Raw genomic sequence first — 11,599 nt, forward strand, 5'->3', positions numbered from 1 at the left:
ACAAATCTCCAAAAAATTTGGGCTATTTATACTTCATTAATTTTTTAGGTTTTGAAAGTCGAAATATTTTTGGTACATGATCACCTAGACCTACTCTTGTTTGCTTTATTTGCCAATGATCTTTCTGCTCAATGTTTTCGAGTCTTACTGTTCGTTAATCTTTCTCTTATCCAACAGATTCCACCTGCTTGCTTCAGATTTACTTCAGAAAGTAAGAAAATTAAGCTTTCGTGTGGAAAGCATTGTCCGTCTAATATCATTGTTATTAGTTTTGTTATTACAACTTATTTAGACCAAAGCGATAACTTCGGTAACTAAAGACAGGATGAGCACTAGCAATTAAGAATATCGCCTTTTCTTTTGTTTTTTATGAAGATCAAATAATTTATTGACTTTATTGATTGATCAAGTTCTCCAGACATTTTCGAGATGACAACAGGGTTACAAGGCCCGAAAACTAGTCTTCGAATATTAGAAAGGTTTTGACATTCAAAAAGACTAAGATGCAGGTAGTGTAGATGGCAGTGCTGTCGATTTTTTTCGTTAGCTTTGCTTTAATTTTTTTTCTAATATGCTTCTGAAAATCAAGCTTTTCCATTGCGTCGTTCATAATTGAAGGTGCAGAAGCTGCCGATTTGCTCGCTCATTTCCGAAAAGATTCCATTATGATTTGATAGCCAAATATTTTAATTTTATCTCTGCATGTTTTCCTCACTTTGCTAATGATGTTCCAATTGAAATTTAAAGAGTTGCGAATACCTTTTGTGAGTGAGAAACCATCTCTGATGATAACCATTTTAAGTTTAACTTTGCGAGTAAGGTTTGTGGCTTTGGTTGCAAATGTTGACGAATTTTCATGTAGGATGTGATCAATTTAAACTTGTCGCGGGGCATCTACTATCACATAGGCAGAGGACATATTATCACTCTTAGAACCGTCTTCAAAAGGGAAATGCTATTTTTTCTATTTTCTAAAAGCTTAGTCTTTCTCTGTGATTAGTTCTCTGAAGACGAAACGAGATTTGGCGGACGTTCTATTTTGCATGATGAGAGTAAGAGAGAGAATTGACATTTAAGGCCCACGGTGGCTTAATTACAGATTTTCGGAAGACGTTTAGAGGAATAGTTATTTCTTTTGCCTCATCTATACAATTGCGAATACGCATCTCTTGATTTTTTTGACAATAATAAGCTTTTTCACATCTTCGTCAAACTTTTCACTTTTAACTCGTACACTCTTAATTTTGGAAGACCGGTCTCGATAGTGTTGGAAATCTGGAAAGTCCGTCATATAATACAGATCCTAGAATTAGTGAATATGTAAAATTGATCGATGATGGCTTTCTCCATAACTTCTTTTGGAAGAGCTTCGTACTTACCATCATCAAACAATATTTACAAACCAATGGAAATCAATGGATGGTGTACGAGTTCGAAATATTTACTTAAAATAATTGATGGAATCGCTCTTTCTTCCACCGTTTTCCATTTCAGAATTTGACGAATCTTCAAAAATAACAGTACATTACATTTATTGCACATTAAAGTAATTAGCTCGTACTTACTATCATCAAACAATGTTTACAAATCAATGGGTGGGGTACGAGTCCGAAACGAAAACAACTGTTCAATGTAAACAAATCAATTGGTGGTGGACGAGTTCGAAATATTTACTTGAACTAATTGATGGAGTCGCTCTTCCCTCCAGCATTTTCAATTTCAGAATTTGATGAGTCTTCAAAAATAACATTACATTAACGTGTTACTCATGGAAAACAAACTTAAGGTGTACATAAGTGCACGTTAAGAAACTTTGCTGAAAATTCATATCCATCATTAAATAAACTATATATTTTCCATTAAAGTGAAACAAGCTGTTCATTATGGCGTTTGTCAAGGATGGCCGTAAAACCAATATTTATATTTTCATCACAAATTTTACCATTTTGACTGTCTTAGTTCAATATTTTTTGCGCTTTGATTACATTTTACTTCTCTCCCTTATTGTTTGTTTTTTTTTTAATTTAAATTTTTAGCACTTTTCATCTTAAACACATTCTTACCAATATTCGGCAAAGTGTTGAGTGTATAAAAACCCTTGAAGTCTATCATGATATATCATGATATCATTAATTAACAATTATTAAGTAACCAATTTTGTGGAAATATTACGAAAATAATTGCCTCAATTATTAAGAGAAGGCTATTTGGCCTAATCCAATTTAAAACTATCTAAATAAAGCGATTATAAAACAATCATATTGCTAAGTAATATTTACAGAGATGTAACAAATCGAACGGTAGGTGCAAGCAAGTGTCGAAATGCTATTGTGACTCTTTTCGATATTTTGCTCATATCTAATTTGTGGGATGATTGATGACGATAACTAGGTTCCATTTTCAAGTTTCGAACTTTTTGCTATATGTATGCACAAGATGTGCGAGATACGTTCTCTCAAAATTGTCAAAAATTATCAAACGTGGTGCGTTAGTGTTGTTGTTCTAAGTTAGTATTGTTTTTTTAAAACTGCATTTATAAAAAAAAACAGCTGTAAGTTCAAAATAAAATAAATTTTGAACAAAATTAGTTGCTTACAAGCCAAAACAGAAATTTTAAATTTGTGAAAGATAAGTATATTAATTCAATTTTTTTTTTATCCGTACATTATCATATACTGTCGCTATTGAGAGAGGAAACGGTAAGAAACAATAAATCTTATCCCTCCACTGGATTCCATTGTTACATAATTTCAACGAGAGAGAGAAAAACAGTTAAAAAATATACTTTTCTGGTCGTACAATATACTTTTTTGGTCGTACAATATACTTTTCTGGTCGTACAATATACTTTTCTGGTCGTACAATATACTTTTTTGGTCGTACAATATACTTTTCTGGTCGTACAATATACTTTTCTGGTCGTACAATATATTTTTTGGATACTGCTGGATGTATTGATCTTGTCTTCTTTACTAAACAAAAACAAAAAAAAAAGTAAGTAAAATTTTGTTATTAAATCAAGTAATGCTGAGAAATACATACACATCAGGCGGAATGGTTTCTTTCCTTATATTATGTCATTTGGCAATATAGGAACATCGGGATTGTTGGAAAAGAAATCTTATAAGACGTTAAAGGTCTCGGCAGAACGATTTAAATCCTCTTACGTTATCTGGAAATGTGTAATTAAATAATTTTATTTATATAAAAAATTGGTATGAATGATGGCATAAGAACAACCCTTGGGCATGCCGGTAGCTGTTGGCTTAGTATCATATCTATCAACTTTGTTTAAGTCTTCTGGAAAATCTGGCAGAAAATTTTTGAAATTCTCCACTTGTTGAGCACCCCATTTCACCCACACTCCGGTAAAATGATATTCACTCTCAATCAAATAAAGAGTCAATGCTAAAAGGTTCTTTTTATTTAATGGATTGTTGCAATCTAAAACGTCTTAATTAAAAAAAATTCATAGTATTGCTTTACATGTACGATAGGTATTAGATTTTTATATTTAACAGAGATTAAAATTAGATTTTTATATTTAACGGAAATCAAAACTAAATTTCATGGCATTTGGATTTTGGAAACGATTGAAGAATATCTTCACTTACCAATTAACCGATTGAGACCATACTTGCTTTGTATATTAAGTACCAATTTTCAATTTTGATAATTTATGACTTTCGAAAGAGATTTTTTAAAGTTTGAAGAAAATTAAATTCTCTGAAAATTAAAACAAAATTAAAATAAATTTTTGGAATACATTGGCGGTCATCAACAGGTGTTTGTCTTTGGCATTGTCAATTAATTTTGCGCAGTTGGGTTTGGTGAGGCGCGATTTAAACCAATCGTACTTAATGTCCAATATAAATGTATATAAAAATTGTAAACAAATTGGACTCTTATTCTCACGTCTTTGGAATTATTGAGAATCATTTTCAGTTGAAGGCAAATTTTTATACGCTTATTCTCGCATGCACGCAATTCTTATCCAAATACTTGAACAATATTAAAAATTGTAAACAAATTGGACTCTTATTCTCACATCTTTGGAATTATTGAGAATATATATGCTTACTCCATAAAGGCAGCAAATTTTATACAAACACATGTTTCGAATTTAATACTCCGACTAGATTCCTTGAATTTACTATTAAATTATAATTTTTAGTTTTAGTTAGATTTAAATAGGATTATATGATCCTCGTTGGTAGCTATTTATGCTATATAACTTGTAACATACACATACATATATATATTACATTATAATCTTACTTTGTTTTTGTATTTTGTGCCATTCTTCCATTTGATTACTTACTAATTAACTGTTATTATCGTTACGCATGCGGTGTTTTAATTTTGTCATGTTTATAATTTTTGGTCCCATTCCCGTTAATTTATTTAAATTTTCGCAAAATTTATTTGCATGTAAATAATTCATTTAGTATATTTATAGCAAACGATCGAAAATAAAATCGACTTGATGAATCGATTGATGAGCACCAAGTCGCTTAGGGGTTCATTATCGTTATGCACTATATCAAGAAAATTTGGTAAACTTGTTTTTTATTTTTTGAGGCAAAGCTAAATTCGCTAATACTTCTCGTGCGGCGAGAACTAAATTATCTCGGAATTGTATACCAAACGAAATCCTGCAACTCTTGTAAAAATGGCTTTTACTTGTAATGAGTGTCTTAACCAAAAAGAAAAAAGGGGATCGTATGTTACCACATCAAAGTGAACATTTGTGTTCAGTATTGTTTAATATATTATAATATGCATGTAATAATATACATTATATATAAATACTAAAAAAGTTATAATTATAAATTATTTGAATAGTAAAAAGATACAAGAAACCAAAGATAAGAAAAAAACATCCAAATGTTATTTATTAAATAAAATTAAAAAAATAACAAAACTTATTTAAACTTGCAAGGAGTTGAAGAGCCTTGAAGCATATGAGTATCGAACCCAATAAGAAAAAAGCATAAGAATGGACTCAAAATGTACTAATATTAAAAAAAATAAATGAATCTTATAAGAAAATTTGCATGTTCCATCAATTCTCTTCATTTGTTATTTCTTTACGTTAGTACGAGTGCGACTTAAACCCGATGGCCGCCACCTTTTTGGTCGGTTTGCCATTAATACTGCATCGTTACCTTTTTCCTGAACTGGCAATTTCCTATTTGGGCATGGTGCAATTGTTTCAACTGCATTATTAATAAACTCACCTAATTCTGGTGTCGTAGTCTCGGCTTGTCGTGAGTTTCTATTCGGTGTCTCACAGAGTTAGGTTGCCTATAATTAAATTTTGGGTTTAATGACAATAGTTTTTTGCGATTTCTCATATCTTTCGGTCCAGCAGAAACAAGCGAACTTCCCGGATTAATGACCTTGCCAACATTATCTTGTTGTATTTTAAAGGTCGCTTGAAAGCCTGTTTAGTTGGCTTTTTGCGCACTGCTGTTTATATTTTTTCCAAACTTGGACTCCATACTTTTAAACGACATCCGAGCTTTTAAGTCTTTTAGTTCAGTTTCATAATTCGTTTCTTGCAAATTGTCTTGAAATTCTCGTAGAATATTTTGTACGGATATTTGGCTTTTTTCCGATATGGAGATTTTTTTACCATTCGCTGTTTGAAAACCAGCAGAAACAAGCGAACTTTCCGGATTATTCACCTTGCCCCCTTCATCTCGATTCACTTTACTTTTCTTCCGATTCGTTTTCAATAAAAATTTCATTCAGGCCAACTGCGTTTTTATCTACTCCCAACTCCGGCCGTTCTCCGCTAGCTTTTTGAAGTACTAATGCAACATTAGTTTCTCTCAGCTCTTGGAGTACCCACTATTATCTCTTCGGTTACCTTTAAAGCCAATCAAAATAATAATAAAATAATAAGCATAATAAAATGTGAGGAACATCAATGCATACCCTGAGTAAACTGCTTATTTACTGGGAACTTCGACATATGAGGAAAATTACTGATCTTCACGTCTTGATGTAGGATTTCTTGAGTGCTTATGGAAGCAAAAATGTCATCGTCATCTTCATCCCAATCATAATTGTTACATATTTCAGTTTTACACTGATTAAATGGCGCCAAAGCTGAAAAATTTTGGATTAACCTAAATTAACTTAAATATTGTCTCTTCACAAATTTTAAAAACAACTTACTTTGATTTAAGTGTTGTAAGTGTCCTCTTTCTCGATATCGTCATAACCTCGATCTGAAGCTTTTTCTAAAAAGAATGTACAAAATTAGGGTTGTTAAAAAATGCCTATAAAGTAGCACTTACTTTCTGGTGTAGGATCGTATAAAAGAGCGAATATTGCCTTTTCTCTAAATTCACTGCTGTATTTTGTTTTAGGTTTTTCCCGTAATATAAATAAAGGGGACCGTTCCAAATTCCTCAACTTACTCTCGGGTGATACTACAGGACGATGTAGAAAAGTCCTCAAATATTATATCCACAATTGTTCTTTTTTTGTTGTCATCATGATCTCTTTCTGGAGTGTCTATGTTTTTCACTTTTTTCATCGTATCTTCCGCTATATCACAACATTCGATTAACCCTCCATCAGTGATATGAAATTCATATCCACTTGTCGATAACTCAGCAGACTGTGACAACAATTCATGGCACGACGTAAATTTTTGCGGGCTTGTCAAATTGTCAAAATTGGTTATTGTCGTTTGCGCATAAGGCCGGGAATCCACTAATGACATTATTTCATCTTCGTATCGACCCACACTTTTTTTTAAAGCGACTGAGTGACTTTCTTCACCTTTATTGTTTTCTTTATTTGATTCCATTTTTAAATTTTAAAAAAAAATTGTTTTTTTTTAACTTTTGAATACACTTTTTACAATTGAAAAGATTTAAAAAAAAATGTTTTTTTTTACAATTGAATACACTTTTTGCAATTCTTCGTCTTGCTCACACTATTTAGGGTTGTCAAACATTGCTAATGTGTTTCATAATCGTTAATAATACGTATCACGTAACTATTGCCATATATTAAGTATAAGTACTATTTGTGTTGCGGCGTATTATTCATTACTTTGGCTTTTGAAATGTAAATCAAAAAAAAAATTAATAAAGCTGTGAAGGAAAAAATGCAAATTGTTGTGCAATTGCCTGCTTGTCCACCTATTGAATGAAGGGCTTCTAGCGGATTTTATAAATTCTTGAGAACACACATATGGCTTTACTAGAAATATACATGACCTTATAGAACAAATGCGTATTTATTTTAAAATGTTTACCGAATGTTAAAGTTTTTTTTTTTAACTTTCATTTTAAAACTTGTTTAATGCATGTGTTTCGAAATTTTGAAATTAAAGTTTGCTTTCTTACTGAGTTTATTAGAACGCAAGGTCTTTTGCAATTGTATTGTAAACAAATTTCGGCTCGTATGAGAGTAATTAAATGAGCGAGCCAGTTACTCACATACGAGCTGAAATTTGCAATCACGGCCGAATATAATATTGCTCAAACTGTTTTCCAAAATCAAAAACATAGCAAATGTTTCTTTACAATCGATTAAACGCAGCCAAAGGAAGAATCTCAATAAGAAGTAACGCGGCAATGTTATTAGCAATAGCAATGTCTAAGTACTTCAAAATTGCCAGTTTGCATTTTTTCTGGTCGTGATTCTATCTTAATAAGTCTTGATTTTGCTTCAGCAGTGTAAAATTTTACGTGTAACTTAAGAGATAATTTTTCTGAATTTTATTCTCTCTTTTTTTCGTGCTTCCAGTTTGTATATAAATTTCTCACACTGTAACAGAAGTACGAGCCTGATTTCTCATTTAACAGGAGCGAGAGCTTGATTTCTCATTTGACAGAAATGCGAGCTTAATTTCTCTTACTTTAACAGAATCGAAGCGTCTCGCTCTATTCTCAATATGGTCCTTTTTTTATGAAACTTGTGAAGGAAATATTACACAAAAATAAAAAAATTTCTGAAATAAAATTCGAAAAAAGATAAAAAATAATCAAATAAATAACAATTTTGGTGTAAAAATTGTTGTACAAGTAGAGGATATTGAACAAATTAAAAGTGAGTATATTTATTTCGTGTATTGAAAAAGAGGCCCATCTAGTTTACCTAGAAATCTCATCAAAATAAAATTTTAAAATTAAATTTGTGTTGTGACAATTTAATAAATCACAAATTATATAAATTATATTTTATATTAAAATACACATTGTTAGACAAATTAGGCAAAATGCACGTGAGTACATTTATGAACAGCAAGAAGAAGACCGGTACAATATATTTATGAGCAGCAAGAAGAAGACCGGTACAATATATTTATGAGCAGCAAGAAGAAAACCGGTACAATATATTTATGAGCAGCAAAAAGACTTGTGTGGTTAGTGTATATAGCATATTAAATATGGAAAAATAATTTATGTCCCCAAATTTAATTAAAGGATAATAATGGAATGTCGCTGACCCGGGGGAACTGTGATAAAACAAATGCTACATGCTCCGGGCGATCTGTTTAGCTTTTACTTTTGTTGTTGGGGTCTGGAGACTTTCAATGGTTGGCGGGTAGCGATTTTTACACAGAGAACTATTTCTATTGTGGTATGGACAATGACATAAGGAAAAAAAGTAAACAAGCCCTGCATTTTTGTTGATTTTTCCTATGATGTAAAGCCTGAAAATGAAGTTAACTTTACTTTAATAAATACTTTTCTATTAATTCGTTTATACATACTCCTTTTCATTTCTGCGGACCACGCCATGACGTTTAAATTCGCAGGCTATTTTTCAAATAAGTCTCTCATTTATTGTGGACTTGTCGGACTTATTTTATTTCTTAATATCTGCGCGTTTTTCGGCAAATGCCAAAAAATAGTTTCATTGCTCCTGGGTGCACTCTTGATAACTTTTTTTACAATGCACACACACGCAGAATGATAAATTCGTTTTCGTTAGCTTTATGACATTTGCGTTCGCTTCCACTACTATTAATAACACTGAACGAATAAGCATAAATAAGAAGCAAACTTAGGTTTGCATTCATTTGTGACGATCAAAAGCCAAGAAGTAAGCTAACTTTTCACTCGGATTAAATTAAATGCAAAGTGTATAAAAATTGTAAGGTTTTAAGGTAAAAAAGGAAGTTATGTAAATTTTATGAGCATTCATTAAATGAAAGATAATTTGTAAAATAATTACTAAAATAGTAACCCCAAGTACTTGAAAGCTCTAAAAGCTCGTAAATTTACACCAGTCAAAGTGCAAAAAAATGAAGACGCAATTACTTTCCGTTTCCTTCATTAGCTTTGCGAAGTTTCTGTGAAGCTTGACATCCAGCCCTAGAGATTTTATTGTGATTGTACGATATCGATTGGAATAGATTTTGCCTATGTGCATTTAAAGCATTCTAACACAACATGATAAACGTGCCTTTAAACTGGTGCAACTAGCTGACGCTGTGTCACATATATGGCTGGTAGCGCAGTTGTTGAATCACTCTTGTTGTTAATTTAAAGCTTCTAGTTCAGTGTAGCTAATTACAAGCCACCTAATATTTAGATATTGATTAATAATAGATGATTACTTACTCATGTTTCATAAATTCAAACTTCTTCGCTTTTTTTGCGTAGCTTTTCCTTATAAGCTCAAGTTTAGAGGAAATTGTCGTGGTGTTTGTAATTGGAGAACAAAGTTTTCCAAAATGTTAACTATTCTGCTTACGTCTAGGTTGACCTATATGAGAGAAGCTTACATCTATTGTATACTGGTAATCCAATAAAAAAATGATAGTCACCGAATAAGACTGAATGTTGCCCCAGATTAAGTCATGCAGAACTGAATTAATTAGAATTGAATTTGTATTTGGAATATAATGCAGATTGCGACAAAAACAGCAAATAGAGTTTCTAAGCTTTGTTGAAGCGGAGAGAAGTGCCTAGTTTCCTTAACCTTTGTCACTCTCTAACGTAGTCCATTTGAACTCCAATTAGGTGATTAATAATATAATTTTTGGATTAACTCTTAATATAACTGTACATGTATAACCAAATAAATGTCTTTTTTTTTAATTTGTAATAAAAACTAAATGGTAAAAGATATCATCATTTATTTTCTTTTGTATTAGATCACCGCGCTTGGACACCTCTTCATGTTCTAAAATGACATTTACGGCCCGTAAGCTACGACTAAAGCTTATTATTATAAGATATGTTTTCTCTGCAACAAAGGGGCAATGATTCTTATTTATTAAATCATTTAACCATATGAGCTTCATGCAAGTACACGAAACGCAACGGTGCTTTCGTAATAAGTTGAACAATTCCCATATGACCAAAAATCATTAATAAATTGATCAAAGAGGAAATTATGCCCAAATCTGAACAACTACGTCAGAAACTAATGAACCAGAAGAGAATATGAACAGTTTTTAGCGAATAAAGAGGTTGAACGCATATGTGAATTGGAACGCGAGCGGGAACGACATAAACGGGAGTTCGCTCCAAGCAACAGTATGTTAGATTCGCGTGCGAAAGATTACATCGTTGCATGGTTCTCTCTTTCTGCCACGGATTATTTTCTATACATTAAGAAATTTTTCTCACTTCTATTACAGTTCGACGCAACTACCACGGACTACTTTCTACAATAGGTTAAACAAAGGCAAATTTCGGTTTCAAAGGTTAAATAATGATGGATAGATTTTTAACCTATCCTTGAATTTAGATGTTTTCCCTTCGTGTTGGAAAAGTAGTTTCCTTATTCCTATCCACAAGAGTGGAAGTAGACAATTTGTTGAGAACTACAGAGGCATAGCCAAGTTGAGTGTCTTGCCTAAGTTGTTCGAGCGATTTGTGAGTCAGCAATTGGCCTTTGCCATTAATTCGTATATTTCTCCGCACCAGCACGGCTTTCGTAAAGGGCGATCTACAGTCACTAACTTGTTAGAGTTTACTTGTCATGTTCAAGGCTTTTTCTAGTGGCTCTCGCACAGATGTGATATACACTGATTTAAACAAAGCGTTTGATATGGTTAACCATAACTTACTTGTCTTTAAACTCCAAGCCTCTGGCTTCCCTTTCTATTTAGTGAAATGGATAAGCTCTTATCCGCACAATAGATCCTTCAGGGTTTTGTTCAACTTTATCACCTCGGATGAATTCCTCGTTATATCTGGCGTACCTCAAGGAAGTCACTTAGGTCCCATTTTATTTAGTTTATACATTAAGGATCTCCCGTCGGTGGTTAATTCCAGCCAGATTTTAATATATGCTGATGATGTGAAACTGTTTTCTTCCTTCTCTGTTGAATCGCAATTACATCAGGTTCAAGGTGATTTGGATAATTTTGTTGCATGGTGTTCTTTGAATCTTGTAACGGCCGCGAACAAACCTCGGGTAGGGTGTCTGTCGGTCTGTATCAACCGCAAGCGGCGGAATAACGGCATGCCGTTAGACAAAATCATGCGATTTTGTGGTACCGCTAATAAATCGCATGATCTTGCGGTATATGTGTTTATTTTGTTCTTTTCTGATCTCCTTACTTACAAGTACAGGCAAAATCGTATGATTTTGCGGTACCTTTGCTTGCTTT

At 32.4% G+C, this 11,599-nt stretch overlaps 1 long non-coding RNA gene across 4 annotated transcripts; it reads right to left on the reverse strand.

The window, feature by feature from the left end:
- Window positions 1–534: 534 nt before the first annotated feature.
- Window positions 535–2,271, reverse strand: LOC119642140. 4 transcript variants are annotated; one of them, XR_005247959.1, is made up of 4 exons: window positions 2,064–2,271; window positions 1,566–1,735; window positions 1,380–1,506; window positions 535–1,303 (listed from the first exon to the last, which is right to left on the reverse strand). It is a non-coding gene; the product is annotated as an uncharacterized LOC119642140 (long non-coding RNA). The 4 variants fall into 4 exon arrangements; XR_005247961.1 differs by lacking the exon at window positions 2,064–2,271 and adding an exon at window positions 1,943–1,958; XR_005247960.1 differs by lacking the exon at window positions 2,064–2,271 and adding an exon at window positions 1,793–1,905.
- Between the last annotated feature and the right edge of the window lie 9,328 nt (window positions 2,272–11,599).

Source organism: Glossina fuscipes, unplaced genomic scaffold, assembly GCF_014805625.2.
Source record: "Glossina fuscipes isolate IAEA_lab_2018 unplaced genomic scaffold, Yale_Gfus_2 219, whole genome shotgun sequence".
Taxonomy (NCBI): Eukaryota; Metazoa; Arthropoda; class Insecta; order Diptera; family Glossinidae; genus Glossina; species Glossina fuscipes.